Below are 20715 nucleotides of genomic sequence, written 5' to 3'. Positions count from 1 at the left end.
TTTTCTATTACAGAGACTTGAAAGCACCCAGCAGTTCTACAGACAAGGACACCATCTTGTTTTTCAAAGTAGTCACACTGTAAGGCCATAGATTTGTTCCAAAATACTATGACTCAACATGTTTTGGAAACCTCTTTGGGAATTGCCTTTAGGACTAGTTTCTAAGTTGCAAAATAAAATCATCACTATTCTTGTTCTTTCCTCTTGAAACAGAAGAATGTCACAAAGATTCGGCATCCGTCTTACCTACATGACTTCACTCCAAATCAAATTCTGCTCTTGAGAACAAATTTTATCATCACTACAGATAATCAAAAAATATATGCAAGTCCTGGATGGAATTCCCAAAATATTTTAAGGAAAATCAGTGACTCCTGAAGTGAAAGAAAAACTACTATTTGGGATGCATAGGATACATGATGATATTTTAAATACACATACCATTTTTTTTTTTTTTTTTGCAGTCCAGTCTTGACTGCCTTAGTGTGAGGAAATTCTGAGATTCAATCAGTGAGGAGCTGAAAGAGAAAGTGAGGGCGTGAGGAAAGGAACATAGGACACGTGTTGAGGGGAAGTACATTTGGGTCTACTGCCCAAAGAATGTAACAAGTGGGTCCAGTGATAATTTTCTTTCCTTGCTTTCTTCAAAAGGTGATTCCTGGGCTGATATCCCCTGCACAGTGTGATTTATGCCACAGAAATATTTTTCAGTCAACTGAGATATCTCATCTGGATGCAGTGTCCATTAATAGTCTTTCCAGTCAAGGTAAAGACATTAGGTCTAAGTACATGTAGCAGCTCTCTAAGAAGGAATACTTCCTATACAGTTTTTGATTCCCATATGTATTGGCCCCTTGCTTATGGACTAGCAGCAGTGCATCAACCCAGGGAAAGGCAGGGGTGGGAAAATAAGAGTAGAGCTGCCAAGGCAAAATACTTAAATTGTGTGATTGCTTCTCCATTCTTAACATAATAACTGTTTACTTGGAGAGATTATACTTCATCACAATGTCTACTTTAGTCAAAGCAGTTTATGCAACAATTTCCTACATTTTCCCATATTTCTTGGGATATATCATTCCATATTACTGAAATTGCATTCAGAAAAGCACAGTTTTGTGCAAACCATTTCACTAGTCAATTGCTATTATCAACCATTCAGGTAACAATAATGTTTATCTTTTCCCTATCTTGTACAATATTTTCTAGCATTCTGTTTATATTAAAACATTTTAGAATATTTGAGCATAACTATGTATTGTGGGTTTTTGTTGTTGTTGCTGGGTCATTAGTGATAAACATTCTTTTATTACCTACCCACCCTTACCCACCCTAAAGTTTGAAATGTAAAACTAACTCAGTCATTTGAGAGTGTTAAGTAGAAGATACCTCAATAGATTTGACACAGCTAACAGCTTTTCCTTAAAAAATGCCTGCAGCTCTGGCATGAGTAACAAATGTATTTTTCTTTGTTCTGCCTAATAGAAATAACATGTGAAATTAAAATGAGCACCTTCGCAAAACAAAAATTGAACACATATAAATCTGTTGTATACATTTCACTGTAGCTTTAGCCTTTGAGCTTTCAACATTTTCCTTTCCTATTTGACGGTACACAATAAACAGTGAGAAAAGTACAAGGCCATTAATTATCCCCAAACAAGGACATTCCCTAATGTTGTTATCTGAGTTGGTTCACCATTTTAAGAGAGAACTGTGAACTTTGCTATAGAAATGGGCAATTATTTACATTTTTTTACTCCTGCTTTTTTTTTTTTCTTCTTGAAGTCTGTTAACAGGGTTTTAGGCCATCCTCATATGCAGATCTGAGGTACTTGACAAGAAACAGAGACACGCACTGTATATTTTGTTGACTACAGAGAATTTTCTCTTTCTTGATTTGATTGATCGCAAAGGAAGACCTCTCTGTGAAATGAATGTATCAGCATGAATAGGCTACAATTTTATTCCACACTTTTTGTACTGTATTCAAAACACCAGGCTTAAAGGGAAAAAATGGCCCTTGAAAGTTACCATGTCATAGAAACAGCTACAAAATAAAATGTACATCATACACAAAAAGGGTTTAATGTAAGCATACGAACACTCTATGGTTTAGAAAGTGAGTATGGACAAAGACTGACAATCAAGTTGCTGTGTTAAGATCTCCTAACTTTGCACCAAATTAGGACATGAATAATCGTAAATGGGTTTGCATTCATCTTTGCAACTTCTAAGAACAATAACTCCCTACAGTCTATCAGACTGAAAGTGTTGTGTCTAATTCTCTCTTACATATTCCTAAAATATTAGGAGCACCATGTTCTCTATGTTATTTTGTATTTGTCAGGCAAAATATGTTCCATTAACTATTCTTTCAACAATGAAGCTAAATTGATGATGTCTAACTATGGAATCTTACATAAAGGTGTGTAGTGTAATTTGGCCTGGCCTCCAGTTCACATGAAAAAGATTTCTGAGGAACAGCTGGAAGTGTGATATTTACTTCAGGAGACCTATCATTTCCACATTCAACTTGGCACAGGGGAAATAGAATGACACCATTGTGCCATTTTAAAGGCTAAATAGGTTCGAGTCAGTTTTAAAAATGCCCATATTCTAAAACAAAGATAAATTACAAAGATTCTAGCTTTTGTATTCTAATGCAGAATTACTATGATCAATCACACTATTGGGACCCATCATTTTTGGCCACAACATGGCCTCTTGTTTTCCGGCCTCTTGTTGCCCATCCCATTCTTCCAACCATTCCTTACACACGAGTCTTACACATTTAATGCACATCCTTTCTATTCACCTTCCATATTTTTATTGACATAAATTTTCATCCACGAACAACATATAGTATAGTTTTGATAAATAGACAGTAAAATGATATTTTACTCTACATATCCTTATGCACCTTACTTTCATTGCTTAATGCTGTGTTTTTGAGATGTATCTATATTGGCATACGTCAGACTCCCTGGAAGTAAACTGACATGAATTATTGGCTCACACAAATAATTGTATAGGTTTAGGTGTGTGTTTATGTGTGTGCATATGTGCCCCAACTGGAAAGACAAGCAATTAGAGTCAAAAACTCAACCAGACCAGCTTTTGGTATTGAGAAATGAAAACCAAAGGCTGATTAATTCACCCAGAAACAATCAGTCTATTTAGGTCAAACAACTAGTTGATGGAATTTTTGTCTCAAATGAATAGTTTTTAAGACCTTTATGAAGGGCTTATACCGTTGTAGCATCTTTGTTGCCTAGTAAAAGGTCTGTTAGAATAATGACTTGATATTTAACTGGAAGTCATTAGTCTTCCTGGAATCCACTTGCCAAGCTCTTAGTATTTTTATTAATATTTATAACATTGATATTTCAAGGATAACATTTTAAATCAACAAAAGGACAGAGACCTTGACGCTGTTTTGTGTCCCACTAAGCAACTCAGGTGTCAGTGATTCAAGTCTCTAATTAGCATAATGTCAATGTGCCGTCTGTCCTATCCAGTGCATCATTGCTTTTAGAAATCCCACTTTCTGTAAGTTTACATTTTCCAATGCTAAGGGTTTCCTTAAAGTGAAAACAACAAATCAGTTCTTTACACAAGTAGGTACTTTACTTTTAAATATTAGTGAAAGAAAAAGAGTCACAAAGCTTTATTTTATAAGCATGGGTGACATTTAAATGAATCATATTCAGATGTTTTACAAATATAATGGATATAAGTAGCAAATAACTTTTTAATTAATTTAAACAAATAAAGTATCAATGATCAATTACAGTTAATTAATAATTAATTTCAAATTAATTATTTGGTGACTGGTATCCAAGAGATTTATTTGTTTAGTTGCTTGGTCATAAGTCCCTGGAAGCTTTGCTTTCCCTGATGGAAAGGCTAAAAACTTTAAGGTACTGAGCCTTCAGGAGTAGTAGGAGCATACAAAGTCATCTAGAGAGATTTTTCAAATCACATATATTTCCTTCATTTACTTTGGAAGATATATTCTTTTGCATATGACAAGGGGATGAGTTTCTTTTTTTAATGTCTTCAATATGTAATATGCCAAACTTTAAATCTAGACACCACATTCTAAATAAATTCTTACAACTATTTTATACATGAAGAAACAGAACTGGGAAGGAAAATAACTTGTCCCAGGTCACATAAGGAGGCTTTGAGCCAGGAACAAACTAAGGGCATCATGACTGCAAACCACATGGGTCTTCTTTGTAATACTCAGTTCTCACATTGGAGAAAATGGTTCCACCTACAATAAGCTAAACCTTAAAACAAATCTGGACCTCAGAAATCAGCACTTGAGAGAAGGGAAAAAGTCAACCTTCAAATGATCCTCCGGAGTTGGCCAGGTATCAAAATCACCTTGTGATAAAGGATGTAGGGAAAGATTATAATCTCATTGATGAGACAATGGGGCTCTTCAGGCAGTGGCAACATACATAAATAGGTAGTTTTAATGTTTTGGTTCCTCACTTTTTGCTCATTTCAACTTAAATAAAATATTGAGTAAAAATATGGTTATCCGTATCTCTCCAGTGACTTAAACCTCTCCAAGTAGAGGTCTCACTTTTCTTCAGGTGTGGCAGAGGCCATTCTGATTATCAACTATTTTTATCAAGGAGGAGAGATTCAGCACAAGTATGTTAATATGAATCTCTGTTGGCTGTAATTTGTAAACATGACAACACATTAGAGGTAACAGCATAGTAAGTGGAACACTTCTTTAAAAAAGGAGTCTCTTATGTAGATGGGGAAAAAAATCACATAAAACCCGGTTAACATTATGTGAGCATTGCAAAGGCAACTTTTGGATTTATGCTATTATGTCACACACTTGGGGATACATTAGGCTAAAAAGGGATATCAGAAATCGAATTTATTTTTCTTTATTACAGGTACAACTACAAGACAATATCACCAGATGGGATCATCAGAAACCATTTACAACTGCTATACTTTTTGAAAATAAGGCAATTGTCTCAGGTATGCATGCATTCATTACAGGCCTACCGAAACTAATAGGAGCTGATGATGGCTTTTCTGAAAAACTATAGAATGCCAAATAGGAGTTGCTTCTACTTTACGAATGTATTACGCTTAAAATTAGAAGGAAGAGATGCATAAAGCAATGCTTATTATCTATCCACTCAGTTACAAATGTTTAAGGCACTCGTGAAACCTACTGTTTACCTATTTTTATAAATATATGATGTTATTCAAAAAGTCACACCAAAGACATGCTGTCTGTATATATCGGATGTAATAGTGGAAATGTCAGTTAAATGCCCATATGGTACTTTTTTGTTTGGGTTTACAAAATGAACAAAATCATTTCTCCAACTTCGAATTTACTATGGGAGTTTTAGGAAAAGAATACTACCTGGCTGAATTTTGAGATTTTATTGAGATTAAAAGTAAAAATATACTCTGTGCTCTAAATTTTGTAGTACATTATATTATTTTATTTTTTTATTTTTTTTAAAGATTTTATTTATTTATTTGAGAGAGAGAGAATGAGAGAGAGAGAGCATGAGAGGGAAGAGGGACAGAGGGAGAAGCAGACTCCCTGCCGAGGAGGGAGACCAATGTGGGACTCGATCCTGGGACTCCAGGATCATAACCTGAGCCGAAGGCAGTCACTTAACCAACTGAGCCGCCCAGGCGCCCCTACATTATATTATTTTAAAAACAACAACTGGAATGTAGATTGTGATACAGTGTGTACATGTGTATTTTATATCTGTGTATTAGAAAAAAATTCTGGGAATTTTTTTTTAAAGATTTTATTTATTTATTTGACAGAGAGAGACAGAGTGAGAGAAGGAACACAAGCAGGGGGAGCGGCAGGCAGAGGGAGAAGCAGACTCCCTGTTGAGCAGGGAGCACAATGTGGGGCTCAATCCCAGGACCCGGGGATCATGACCTGAGCCAAAGGCAGACGCTTAATGACTGAGCCATCCAGGCGCCCCTCTAGTAATTTTTTTTAAAGGAAAATACCAATATGCAACTGATCAATCACTAAATTCTACCTCTGAAACTAATAATGCACTATGTGTGAATTAAACTGAATTTAAATAAAAAAATTTTAAAAAAAGAGAGAACACCAAAGGTAGCAGTAGTGGCACGCCCTTTGAATTTCTTCAGATTGCTATATCAAAATGAGTAGAGGAACTAGATGGTAAAATCAAAAACCCCTGGACAATATATGTAACAAAACTAGGTGAAAAGTTGTCCACAAAAACAAGCAGGTAGGGACACACTATCACCAGCACAAAGCACTCCTGCGGTCATTGCCAGTAAAGAAGAAAGCAGAAAGAAGCAACAGGTATTTAGTGGACCATGAAACAAGAGAATCCCAAAGTAGCCACCAGGTCTTCACTGGCTATTTGGTGTTCCAACTTGAGAACAGCAGCTGAACTGGGAGGAGTTTACCCCGTCCAACAGCAGGTGAGTCCAAGGGCCTGCCACTAAGGTGAGAAAGGGGCAGAGCAGACTGACTCCTATGAACTGCGACCCACTCTAGGGAGAATCTGCTGAGCAATATATGCGCAGTATAAACAAAAGAAAGAGCAATTTCAGACACAGTTGTGGGGGCTGGAGGCAGAACAGAGCCAAGAAATCTCAGTGAATGAGGAGACATGTTGGTGAATCCTAAATGAAACAACAAAAGAGGAAATGTGTATTTCGAAGGCTTCTTGAACCACACCCCCTTCTAAAGTCCTGTAAAATTAATTTCACACCAAAAAAAATGAGCAACAGAAAAAGAAAAAGGTCAAATTCTATTCAAAGTTATTATGAGATTAAAGAAAAAAGGATCAAAATAACATTCCTACAAACATTGCAAGCATTCCAGAAAGACATGCCTATAGAACAGATCAAACTACACCCTACTATTTCAAAACAAGCTAAAAGGCATTTTAAAATGATCAAAGATATAAAAGAATAACATAAATCATAACTAGAAAGAGTCAGGATTGAGGAGACGGAACTCAGGAAACAATTAGGAATAAAAGAAAATAATCAGAAATGAAGGCCAACTGAGAAACAGTACATGAATAAACAAGCACAGACGTTAATGCTTTAAGAGAAAGGGAAGATAAAAGGAAAAACTTTTTAAATTAAAAAAAAGGAGAAAAAGAGAAAGCAACAAGAACAGGGCATGCAAAGAAGATACAGCATACAGTAAAATGAGTTCCTGAAGAAAAAAACACAGCTCTATTTCCAGAAAACATACTTGAAATATATAGTTTTAAAACCCCGCTCGATACTAGATATTGAAAGAGCTTACGTCTGAGAATATAAACTCAGAATGAGCAATATTAGTACAGCTTTTAGTAAAATTACTGGACTATAAATAAAAAGAAAAAGATCATATTGTATGCATGTAAGCAAAAAGAGTGTCTTATAAATGGAGTAAAATTAAACTATTAGACTTATTGACAGTAACATGATTCTCAAGAAGAAAAAAACAAAACAAAACATGAGCCAAATATTTTCTACCCTGCAAAACAGACTTTCAAACACAAGGAGCAAAGACAAACTGTTATCACATGCTGAAAGACAGAAAATATTTTTTCCATGAGTTCCTTCTGAAAAATAAAGTACAATCTTTAGACATGAAAATAACCAGAGAAACTCTGACATAAGGACTGGTGGTAAACACTAAACATGGAGTTATAAATGAAGGTTAAAGGGAGAAGATGATCCGTAGTAGCCTTAATGCTCTAAAATTTTATAAATAGTACAACCATGTAAGATAGCTTATGGCAAGAACATATGCAAGAATTTTTTAAAAATAATTTCCCTTACATATTAGTGATGGTAGTATTATTACTGTTATTTTGATACCATTGCATGCATAGTATGGGATAAACTAATTCTATCATCCCCTCTGTCCTTGAGAATCAGGCCTTTGGGTGTCACAGAAAGGGAATACATATGTATTATAGAAGAGGTTAAGTAACAGAACTATAGGACTGTATTTGAATTAGAAGTATCTGTATGAAACCATGAGTCACTGACACACACACACACACACACACGCATGCATGCACACATATTCTAGCTCTGCCCACTCAAAAGGCCTAGAAACAATGACCAAACAACTGAGACCAATAATACTCTCTAGTGGATGCATATGATGGTCTTGAAATACCATTTTCCACTAAAAGAACCTAGAGCTTCTTGAGAGAATGGCAGTTCCAAGTCTATGGCAAAAAATAAGTAAGATGAAACTGGAGTATGTGCCACTCTAGTCAGCAAGGGGGCTATCAAAATCTGTTAAGAGTTGTGTCGAAAGAACTCTGGAGTCAACTTGAAAAGCCCCCCGCAGGTCAAAGTTGGGATAATTTGAGCTTCAGTCATGTCAATAATAACAACTGGGTGAAATCCACACAAATATGTTAAACCACAAGTTGCTAAAGAATAAGTATTTAAAAAAGAAAAAAATATATGGTTATAGGTTACATTTGGAGAATAAGAATCTAATACCTTTTCTTAAAAATGGGTTTAAAAAATCAAGCAATGATCCTGCTTTTCCTATAGAAATGGAAGCATTTGGTAGACAAATAGTATCTGAGAGAAAGTATCCCTTTTTAAAAGTATTCTGGGGGCGCCTGGATGACTGGGTTGATTGAGCATCCCACTCTTGATTTTGTGATCTTGGGGTCATGGGACTGTCAGGCTCCGTGCTCAGCGGGGAGTCTGTTTGTCTCCCCCCCTCTGCTCCTCCATTCTCTCTCTCTCTCTCTCTCAAATAAATAAAAATAAATAAAATCTTGGGGCGCCTGGGTGGCTCAGTTGGTTAAGTGACTGCCTTCGGCTCAGGTCATGATCCTGGAGTCCCGGGATCGAGTCCCACATCGGGCTCCCTGCTCAGCAGGGAGTCTGCTTCTCCCTCTGACGCTCTTCCCTCTCGTGCTCTCTATCTCTCATTCTCTCTCTCACAAATAAATAAATAAAATCTTAAAAATAAATAAATAAATAAATAAAATCTTTAAAAAATAAATAATGAAAGTATTCTGTCTAATAATAAAAAAAATCATATGATTAGAATCCCACCATATTTTCCAACTACTGAAGTTAATACATCAACTTAGGCATTGAACATCAACAGCTATTCAAATCTCAAAAAGAGAAACAACTGAACATTTTGTCTTCTTAAAGAAGACACCTAAAATCTGGCCAAAGTGATGGTACCTGATTCTGATAAATCCTTTGCATCCAGCTAGCTGCCCAATCCTAGCAAAGCCAGAAAATATAGGACCATGTAGAATTGCCCCAATGGTATGTGATGAATAATATCCAGGCTTTTCAAATCTACGGTGCAGAAGCTTATGCTCTTCAGCAAGTACATGATAAAGAAAAGAAAGTTATAGGAGAAATTGTAGATTAACAATTTTTTTAAATTATCAAATAAAAAATGGAATAAGACTATGTCTTTCAGGGACACACACTTGGATTATAAATCTATAAGAAATTCAAGGAGTGATTGTTATAAAAATCAGAAGAGTGATTACCTCTGGGAGAAGAGGCAGGTAAAGATTAAAATAAGGCACATACAGGGAAGGTGGCTCAGAAAATTCTAGTTCTTGACCTGAGTGGTAGTTACATGGCTTTTATTTGAAATCAGTCATTAAGCTACACATTTGTTTGGTGTGGTTTTCTAGATCTCTTATTTTATAGTAAAAATTTAAATAAAAATAAAAATATATTAATATCCAATCAATATTTTACACCAACTTTAAAATAATTCATCTCATTATAAAAAATAAAATTGTATGAAGTATATAATTACTTAAGATATCTTTGTGAATTCTTAGTAATTTAAATAATTAGCCTTTTATGACTTTATGGCTATCATACCTACAGCTAGGAACAGATTCGATTTAGAGCAGCATTGACAAAACTACATAACTGCTTTAAGAAATTTTTATCTACTGGAAGCTGACAATATGGGAGGTACAGTAACATCTGAAGATTTCATTTTGATGGGGCTACCATCTTTTGATACTCCGTACCAAAATCGAAGCTTCCACTTGCTCAGGCAGAGAGAAGGGCAGAAATGAATCATGCCAAAGAGGCCTATACTGTAGAAATCATTTCCAATCCTTCCGGTCACTTCACTGGGTAAAGTGTCACCATGAGCAGAAAGCCAATCCTCCATAATGATGATTTACAGTTGGAAAGTGGCTTGAGGACAGATTTACTATTGCCCTACTCACACCACTCTGTTTCTATCACCAAAAGATATTTTTCCTGTAAAAAGCAATGTTAGGAAAGGACATACACATCAGAGCATGTTAATAACCCCCCTTCCTTTTCCCCTTCAAGTAAAGTGAGCAGTTAGAAAGAGGAAAAATGCATAACTATGAGAGTGAATAAAATATTGAAGGCATCCAAACCTTGTAAAGCAGAGGATAAACATTTTAGCAAATACTCAAGTCTCGGAACATATTTATTATTTTGAAATCTCAAAGTACAGCAATAATTATAAGATTGACACATCTTTAGAGAGTAAAAATAAATATGCATTTTTTTTCTCAAGCACCATGATTCTACAAATAAATAATAGCTCCCATATATTGGTCACTTACTATGTGACAGACCAAGTGCTATACATAAATATTATCATTTAATCATCAAAAAAAAAAGGACTAGAACACTAGAGCTGGAGTTGACTAACTTTATCAAAGTTATACAGCTTATTTTCTTTACCTATGTACTGTACTCACCCAAAGAGATGTAAAGATGTTACATTTCAGCTGTGGCTCAAAGACAATCCTGCAAAAAGGCTTAGATCAAATGAAAGCTTCGTAAGAGGTGTTCAACATCTCGTTCCTTAGCAACCCTTCATATGTAGGTGTGTGAGTGATTCTCTTGGAGGACCCACATGGTTCTTCTAGGCAGGACTACATGGAGAGGGAAACTAGTGAAGTGAAGATATGATTGGATTCCTAAAAGCAGAGGAAGGAGTCGGCTATCAAGCCAGGATAGAGATGTATTTGACCTTTCCAGAGGAACCCAGAGAAAAATCCTCAGAAAGAGGGGAATTTTCCAAAGAAGCCATGACATGCTCAGGAGAGAGACAGAGATGGAAATAGACTGCTAGCCTCTGATAACTACAAGGTCCAAAAATCAACATCAGTTCCTGACTCTACCAGTGTAATGGTATTTCCTGACACCTGCCTTCTCCCTTCCCAGGCACCAACCCCACGTGGTGAAAAAGTACTCTGTTGCACAAGCTGGTGGAAGGAGGATAAAAGCCTCGGATGGGAGAAGAGAGAAAACACCAACTCCCCCGCCCCGACAGTAGACTTCCCACCTGCTACAGGGGAGGAGAGGAGTCTAGAATTTAAATAAATTTGGAGTTCTGAATATTACCTGCTTTTGATGGTATTGATCAGGTTTATCACTGAACTGAGCCCATGTTTTGTGATTTAACTTGACTACATGACCATTTTAGAATTTAAGAGTAGGGAGAAATGTGATGAGGCCTCAGGAACGAGAAAGAAGAAGCCCCTGAGATGGATTTAAATGGAAAGAGGAAATCGGGCGCCTGGGTGGCTCAGTTGTTAAGTGTCTGCCTTCGGCTCAGGTCATGATCCCAGGGTCCTGGGATCGAGTCCCACATTGGGCTCCCTGCTCAGCGGGAAGCCTGCTTCTCCCTCTCCCACTCCCCCTGCTTGTGTTTCTGCTCTTGCTGTGTCTCTGTCAAATAAATAAATAAAATCTTTAAAAAAAATAAATGGAGAGAGGAAATTAATATAAAGTTGTTTTATGATTACATTCCCTGAGTTTTGCTTATTCAACACAGGAGTTACTTTGACACGTATACTTCTGGCCAGTTAGGAACTCCTTGACTTGCCAGTGGAATGATTATTTTTGTCATCATATTATTGCCCCTATATGCATCAAATATAACCTCTCTTCTTATTCAGAGAAATTGCAGCTGACAGAGATATCATTCACATGCCAAAATGGTGTTTAAAGGAGACTGACTTACAGTTCTTGTTTTCAGGGAGTTATTTTTACTGTGAAAGGCATAAGCCTTCTCTGAGTTACCTACAAAGTGTGCACCCTCTCCCAACTCAGCTGGGACTAGCTTTTCTATTATTTGCATCACTTAATGTGGAATTTACTGAACTTTATTATAATTTTGATCACATATCCATGTTTTGTCCTTATCATTTGTAAGTGTTCTGTCTTTCCCAATTTAGATTACGTTCTCTTTGAGGACACATGCTTAAACATATTCTTTTTCAAATTAATCCATAGCATCTGATAGAACTTTACTCCTAAGTGCTTGAGAAATATGTAATGTCTGGAAACATTAGTTATAAGTTGGCAAACTATGTTTCATTTTGTGACCTCAAACACTTGTTTCCACTTCTATATCAGCTTGATGCAGAACAAATCGTTGCTTAGCTTTATGCTAAAGAAAGCTTTCAAATAAAGACCCACTTAGCTGTGTGCTTTGATTTAAAGACTGTCATCAGTATATCAATAATCTTTCATGTGAAACTTCTGGAATGTGGAGGAGAAGATGGCAGAAAAGGGCAGGAGAACAAAACTGATTCCCTCACTAGGAAATTACTGGTAAATGGTTTTTCCCTCAAAGGAAGGAAGATGGTCATATTTGCATATTATACATAGATTTACAATGAGGCAGGAAAAAAGTCCTATTTACACATTTTTTTTAATTTTGTTCAGTGTGCCTTGAGCTTCCTAGGCTAATTTCTAACACGTGTGCCCTTGCTAATGTTATGAGTGGTGGTTGTTGGCATTGAGCTTGCCTTATTACGAAGATATTTGCCCGTTATCCTGACATGACTGACCGTCTGAGAAACAAAAATCTACAAATACCATGTATTTATTCCTTTTAATTGTTTATTCCACAAATGTACTTAAGTATATCCTAGGTTCCGTGAATGTGCCTTTAAAGTTCCAGAACTGCATTCTCCACATAACTGTAGCCACTATGAACACAATACTCACCAGATCACTGTCTCCATTCCCTAAAAGACTGAGAATCAGGTGATTTGATTTGAATGAGCCAGAGTGGGCATTGCCACCTCCCTCAACACAACTCCTGCTAATATACTGGTTTTCATTTTCTATTTGGCTCATCTTCTGCCCTAAATTCAACCACTACTTCAATTTCAAGAAACAACGTAGCAACACTATCTGCAAATCCAACTGCCCTCCTTGGTGACTTGTTATTTTGATAAAACATTTGAATCTTGGGCATTGCCATGAGTCTGATATTGATGTTGAGAATGGAAGAATTTGGGGAAATGTAATTGTAGATGAGAAAGGAGAGCCAGAGCAGTGGGAATAATCATGCTCCATTTATGGCCACCTTAGGTAATGACTATCCAAGAAGTTGAAATTTGTAATTATTTTATTTTGCTTTTACTTCATCACAGCTCGAGGTAAAAAAAAAATACTGAAGAAACAAAAATGATCTCTATAAAGTTGTTCATAGTAAACTGTATGTATCCAGTAACTACAGCGTGAATAAATGAATTCTTTAGGTAGATATGAGGAAACAATACAACGCTCCTTGAGTTTAATTGGGATTGATAAAACGTGAAGCTTTAAGTTCTGTAGAATACCTATGAGCAAGAAGAAAAGAAAAACTTTAATGTGTGTGAGCTCAAAAAGGTAATGTAAAAGCAAGACTTGTTCCAGAAAGGAGAGAATTTGGGAGCTGGTTCTTGAAGGGAGTGATGAATGTGGATAAAGAAGGGGTGGTCGAGAGGTCACTGAGGCAAGATAATACAAAATGTGGGCCATAGCAACAACCTATTGATCGGCTTGGTTGTAGCAGAGTCAGGGTTAAGAACTAATGATGACAAATGGAATCAGAAAATTACATGTAATTAGCAAAGTCCTCAATTGACACAAAGCATAATAGCACCTTGAATAGGAAACACAGCATACAAGTGGCAGAGTATGCATCCCAGAAGAAAGTTTATTGTTGACTAAGGTCTTACCTACAAAAATAGCTATATAGGTGCCTATTTTCCAACTGGGGTAGCTATTAATTTGTAAGTATACCCTGATCCTTTTTTTTTTTTTTCACAGTTTCCCAATAATGGATGTAAAGCTAAAGAGAGAAAGGTAAAGCTACCTTAGCTTTTTAGAAAGAGAGAGGTGTGCCTGGGTGGCTCAGTCGGTTAAGCATCTGCCTTCAGATCAGGTCATGATCCCAGGGTCCTGGAATGGAGCCCCATGTGGGGCTCTCTGCTCAGCGGGGAGTCTGCTTCTCCATCTGCCTGCTCTGCCTGCTAGTCCCTCTGCTTATGTTCTCTCTCTCTCTCTCTCTGACAAATAAATAAATAATCTTAAAAACAAATGAAGTAATGAGAGAGCTGGATTCCTTATAAAAAGAAATAATTTTACCTCACCCCATATTATCAGCTCATTATTTTCTTGAAATAGCCACACTGTCTTTCCATAAAAAGAGAGCATAAAGAACTGGTACAACAATTACAAATAGAAATTACTTTACCCCTAGTATTAGTTCTGATTTTCTTGTCCTCATACCCACAGTCTAAAAAATCTCATAATTTGTGGGCACAATTTCTCATATCACAGGTATTTATTCTCAGTGTGAAGAAAATCAAGAAATAACCACTGACTTAATCAAACAACAGCCTTAGATTAGCATCTACACATTCTTAGCTGAGTTTACAGGTCAGGTATTTTCAGCCAGTTACTGACTTCTTTGAGGTCAGTACTTATGACTTATTACTTGCCTTATAAAACAGGAAAATATAAACCACAGACAATTAATTTCTATGTAGTTGAGTTACACAACCCCTCTCCCCCAGCGGTGTTTACCATCTTCATCTTTTCCTAAAACTTAATGATGGATGTCCCATTAGGCTTATTTAATACAACTGCTTTAGCATTATAAAACTTACTATTAGAAGCAAAAAAAAAAAAAAATAGTACTAATAAAACAATGTTCGGCCATGAGTAAGCTTTTGCTTATGCTGTAAGAATGTAAGATATAAACCAGACCAGATTGAGCTAGGCTGTAAGAAGGGTCCAAGTTGGATATACAACACCGTGGTGATAGATAAATTCTTTCAGAATTTCACTATATTATTTAAAAAAACCCACTCATTGGTATCTTATTTGGCTATATCTTGCTATTTTGTTCCAATATGGAACAGACACAATTTCCAAAACAAATTCTAAAGAAAAAATCACTTCTCTACGAATGATTGTTTCTTTAAGAGCTGTGGTATTAAAGAAGTAGATATTCAGACATAAGGAATGATCTGGACCAACTTACTTTCTCTTTGCATTATCCTGGATATTCTTGCTTGTTTGTTTTTTTTTTTCTTTTTCTATATGAACTTTTGAAAATCCTTGCCAAAAATTTAAAAAAATCTGTCCAAATTTTTATTGGGCCAGCAAGAAACTTAATAATTAACTAAAATTGACATATTAATGGTGTTGAATCTTTTCATTCAAAAACATGGTATGTCTTTCCAGTTGTTCTATCTTCTGTCTTAGGTTGGGTTCCCCAGGAAACAGAACCTGAGATAGAAATGTGCATATGGAAAGTTTATTGTCTCTGGAACAACATCTGTGATGGAAAGATGAAGGCAGGATCAGACTGAGGGAGAAGCTGAACCAGGATGCGGTTGTAACAGAGACTTTAGCCAAACACTCAGGCAGCTATGGAGCTGGGAGAACTCTTAGATCTCCCAAACTGAGAAAGCCCTCTGAGGCAAACCACAGACAATTGGGGCATGGACCAGTTGGGGCATACGAACTTCCCCAAAAGGGATATAACTGGGTGAGTCAACTCCCTTGGCTAAAGAGAATATTCAGGGAGATACTCAGCTGTGATTAGTCAGCAGCCAGCACTCCTGGCAGTGGGGAAAATGAGTGCCTTATTCATGCTAGAGGCATCTTCTAGGTGTACCATATCACCACTACTGATCATGCTCAAGCTACTAAGATCCCCTTGCTTCATATAGTAAGTGTACCTCCACTGTAGGAGTGCTGACAACACTGAATCTATATTTGGCCCTCCATCTTGTACTCCCCTCTGGCACACAGGTGGCACCATTTTATTTATTTATTTATTTATTTATTTATTTATTTATTTATTTATTTATTTATTTATTTTTAAGATTTTATTTATTTATTTGACAGAGAGAGACATAGCGAGAGCAGGAACACAAGCAGGGGGAGTGGGAGAGGGAGAAGCAGGCCTCCCGCAGAGCAGGGAGCCCGATGCGGGACTCGATCACAGGATCCCGGGATCATGACCTGAGCTGAAGGCAGACGCTTAAAGACTGAGCCACCCAGGCTCCCACAGGTGGCACCATTTTAGATAATTAGTAGCGATCTTCTGGCGCACATATGGTACCACTTTAGATAACTACCCTGTGAGCTCACCACCATGCCCCCTGCTCCATAAAAGCTGAGGATTAAGGTGCGGATAGGGGCCGAGAATCGGGGTGGAGGATAGTGGTGTACCACCTGGATCTGTCTACCTGATTTCCCCCCATCAGTAAGTTACCCAGAATAAAACTCTGTATAAACAGAGTTGCTTTGTTTTTCAGTATTAAGGTGCCCTCTCCGCCTGGAGGATACATTACTAAACCTCCTCTCCCTTCTAACACCCATCTAGGGAACACCTCCTCCAGAATTCTGGCCGGGAAAACTTACAAGAGAAAGGTGAGTAGGACCAACTATAGCCCCTGCTGTTACAGTTACTTTTTTTTTTTAATTAGGTTCTTTTTTTTAAATTTATTTATTTATTTATTTGACAGAGAGAGTCATAGTGAGAGAGGGAACACAATCAGGGGGAGTGGGAGAGGGAGAGGGAGAAGCAGGCTTCCCGCTGAGCAGGGAGCCCGACGCGGGGCTCCATCCCAGGACCCTGGGATCATGACCCGAGTCGAAGGCAGACGCTTAACGACCGAGCTACCCAGGCGCCCCTGTTACAGTTACTCTTGGGGCTACAACGGATACTCATTTTCCGCCTCTTCTTCTAAGATTCTCAATTTCCCTCAACCTCAGCTAGCACCTCTCCTGGTGTAGGTGGCTTGTGATGGGATGATCTAGGCCATTATCCCTCAGGGGGATTCTGAGCTCCTGGTCTTCATGATCTCCTCAGCCTAGGGCTGCTTTTCTTTTCATTTTCCATACATATTGATCAGGAGAATATGAAGAGACATCTAGTGACCACCTAGATGACAAGCATTCTTCCCTGTCCCCATTGTATAGTAGAAGCCCTACCTCCTCCTAATGAATTCCTAGGAGAGGAATTTTTTTCCTTTCTTTTCCTTGCCTGCTGGAAGGAAACATAAGGAATCCTGGCATACAGAATCTGAAGTGACTACATGGCAGTCAAAGACAGGTTTAACAGGATTACTACTATGTTCCTTAATAGAAATGTTTCCCCCTTTCAGAACTAAGACCTCAGACCTGCAAAGCTTACAGTTGTGGGAACAAGAAGCACAGATTCTTTGAGTTCCTGGGAATGAGAGTAAGCAGACTCTGCTTCCTGTGTCTCCTACCTGTTGGGGATACAGCACTATATAAAAATTATTGACTTGTACATGTCATCTTGGAGAATAGCACTCCATCCTCATGGAGGATCGTCTCCAAGCTGGTGACACAGCTGAGCCATTCATAGCTCATTCAGGCAGCTAACTCCTAGGTGGTGTGTTGTATGACCAGTCCCCATTCTTGAACCTCCTCTGCTATTAGGTACCCTCTGGCCTAGCCAATACTTGATCCTGGATGCAACATTTCTAACGTGCAATGAATTGCTACCGAGACCATCTAGCTTTATGATTTAGTAGATCTGAGAGAACTAAGCTCATGATGAGCAATTCTGGCTGCATGGCTACCTAACCTCCCAGGGACAGGCACTCCATCTCGATCGGGGACCAATAATATGCCAAGAGCTATGAATGACACATTGGTGTCTGTTATAGATGGTATGACTTTACTCCAGAACCACAGGTATCTATGTCATGATCCTCTTCCTGAGGTTTTCCAAAAACTCTACATAGCAGCTTTTCTCACCACAGATACCTCTAATACCATAGGGTCTGCTGGGTCGTTTGGCCCAAAGGTAGGGATAATTACATTAGAGCATGAACCTTTTAAAGTCCTTTCCTGCTGTGAGCCACACTCACAGTTGGCAGCCTTCCATGACATTTGGTAGTTGCGTATCCTACCAAAGTGTGGAATGAGCTGCTTCAAAGAGGTTTACCAGGAGTTGTTCCTTGTTAGTGATGGGATCTGAAAAATGTAATAATTTGTACTTTACTTTGGAGAATATATCCTAGCAGGCCTCAGATCACTCCACTACTATAAACTTCACTAATGTGATGGGTCCCTGAAGCTTAATAGATCATTTCTCGTTTATTCAGTGTGGACTACTGTGCTTTTTCCAAGTTCCTATCTAGTAGCCTAGAAGCACTATCTGACAGGGCCCTTGCTAGGATGTGAAATCCTTTATCATAGGAAAGAATTCCCAAGTCAATATACTCTCCCATGTCTGACTTCTGACTCTAGATTCCTTGATCATAGTCAAAACCTACCCTCCTGGTTCTTGCTAGTATATCTTGGCTAGGTTTTTTAGTTCTTTCAATGTACAATTAATCTTATCCCTTGGAAGGCCTAAAACTTTCCTAAGTTAGTGATGTGTTTTCACCCTAATTACTGGTCTGGTGGTCAGGGGAGGCTATAAAGATAAATCCTTGGGGAGAGAGAATACATCTTGCCTTGTAAAACAAAGTTCTCTGCATTTTATTTAACTAAGTGTAGAGTTCTAACACTTAACAGTAAGGAGTGGGGGTGCTTCTACAGACCTAGAGGATTCAAGGGAATATGGAGTTTCAATATTGTTGAAGGCACTGAGATATCCCATCCCAAGTCCGAGTCCCTCTCCTTCTCAACCAGGTTCAAAGCACAGCAAACTTGCCAGACTAAGAATTCAACCTTCCAAAGAGTTAAACTACCTTTTTAATTAAGTCCTAGGCGTTATCTTCAGCTTCTTCTATCCTCTGGCTGTAAGAAATTAGCATCTATGAAGGAGCCCTTCTGACTTTTACACTGAACATTAAGGTGGTGACCACTCTTCTTATTTCATTATTTTTCTCCGAAACATAGCTTGTGCTCATCAAGAGCTGTAGGATTCCATATTCCATATAATTACTACTTCCCCTGAACCTCTCAAGCCCCTAAAATATTGCAGCTGTCAGTGAAGTCCTTTTCTGATTTCCTATGTCAGTCCACCACTGGTGAAACTTTTTACAATGGCATGCCCAGAGCGCCAAAGCCTACCCACACTCTACCTACCACCAATGGTGTTGCCCTCATTACCCAGCACTTATCAATGTTCCGGTTCCAACAACCCAATTTAAGGCCTGTTTCCTCAGTTCACTCTTGGGACCAACTGTCTTAGATCAGGTGCCCTAAGAAACCGACTTACAGATGCAGATTTGCATGCAGGACGTTTGCTGGGGAGTACTCTCACCGACACACAAAAACACCTGTGAAAGAAAGTGAGCCACAGGAGTGGGCAGGGGAAAAAAAGCTGACCTGAGATGAACTTGCAACAGAGGCCTCAGCTGAATCGACCAGGAGCTTGGAGGCTAAAAAGGCTCTTCAGAGCTATCCTAAATGAAGGCAAGAGGATAAGCCAGTGTCCTGCTCTACCGACCAGTCATTTCATGTTGTCTTCCCAGAATGTAACTTGCCTTTTGAACAGCAAAACTGAATGTTGGATGACAATGAAATCATAACTAAAAATTGTCAACTAACTTAAAAACAGAAAATAGAGACCTTTAGAAATCTTCAAGGCTGAGAAAATTAGTCCCATGTGCCCTTTAAAAAAAATTTTTTGAGGAGGTGTTCCAATATAGAGAGGAGAAGATACGAGATTCCAAACCTAGAGAGCATCAAAAGAAATTCATAGAGGTCAGATAAGCCACCATCAGTGGCAACCTGTGGGTTTGATCCACGGTTCCTCCAAGGCCCAAGGTAACAAAGTCCTTTTACTCTTGGACATCTAAAGAACCAATGTAAAACTTTAACAAAATATTTTCTATCTGTAAATGCTTAATATTCTTAAATGTAAAATTAAAAGGAAATAACAGAAAAATGGTCAAAAAACATAAATCAGGTTCACAAATGATTATACACAAATATTTACTAAATATAAAATATTAAAACTCACCAATTATTAAAGAAATATAAATTTAAAAAACAATGAGATGGATGCCATTTGGCCTATTATTTTTAAAGATTATTATTTTTAAAGATCATTATTTTTAAAGATTTTGTGCAGGTGATAAAATATGGGCCTTTTCAGGCATTGCTGCTAAATGTGCAAATTATTTTAATAATCCTGGAGGACGATTATTAACTTTAACAAGGGGCTAAACCCTTGAGTCAGCAAGCAGCCCCAGGGATAGTCATAGCATTTCTATTTATAATAGTAAAAAATGGGAAATAGCCTAATAACCAAAAAGAGGGTTGAATACAAAAATTATTCTATGGAATTATAAAGTGAAATACTGTATTGCTGACAGCAAAGATGTTGTAGAAAAATAAGTAATATGGCAATATTTTAGTACTCTAGTTTTAAAAGAGAAAAAAGTATTTTATTAAATAATAGTTTGTGGATTGATA

The sequence above is a fragment of the Callorhinus ursinus genome, unplaced genomic scaffold, assembly GCF_003265705.2.
Source record: "Callorhinus ursinus isolate GAN/ISIS: 27379988/994484 unplaced genomic scaffold, GSC_fseal_2.0 scaffold10, whole genome shotgun sequence".
NCBI lineage: Eukaryota > Metazoa > Chordata > Mammalia > Carnivora > Otariidae > Callorhinus > Callorhinus ursinus.
The sequence above is the reverse complement of the archived record's forward strand: the minus strand, read 5'-3'. Positions refer to the sequence as shown.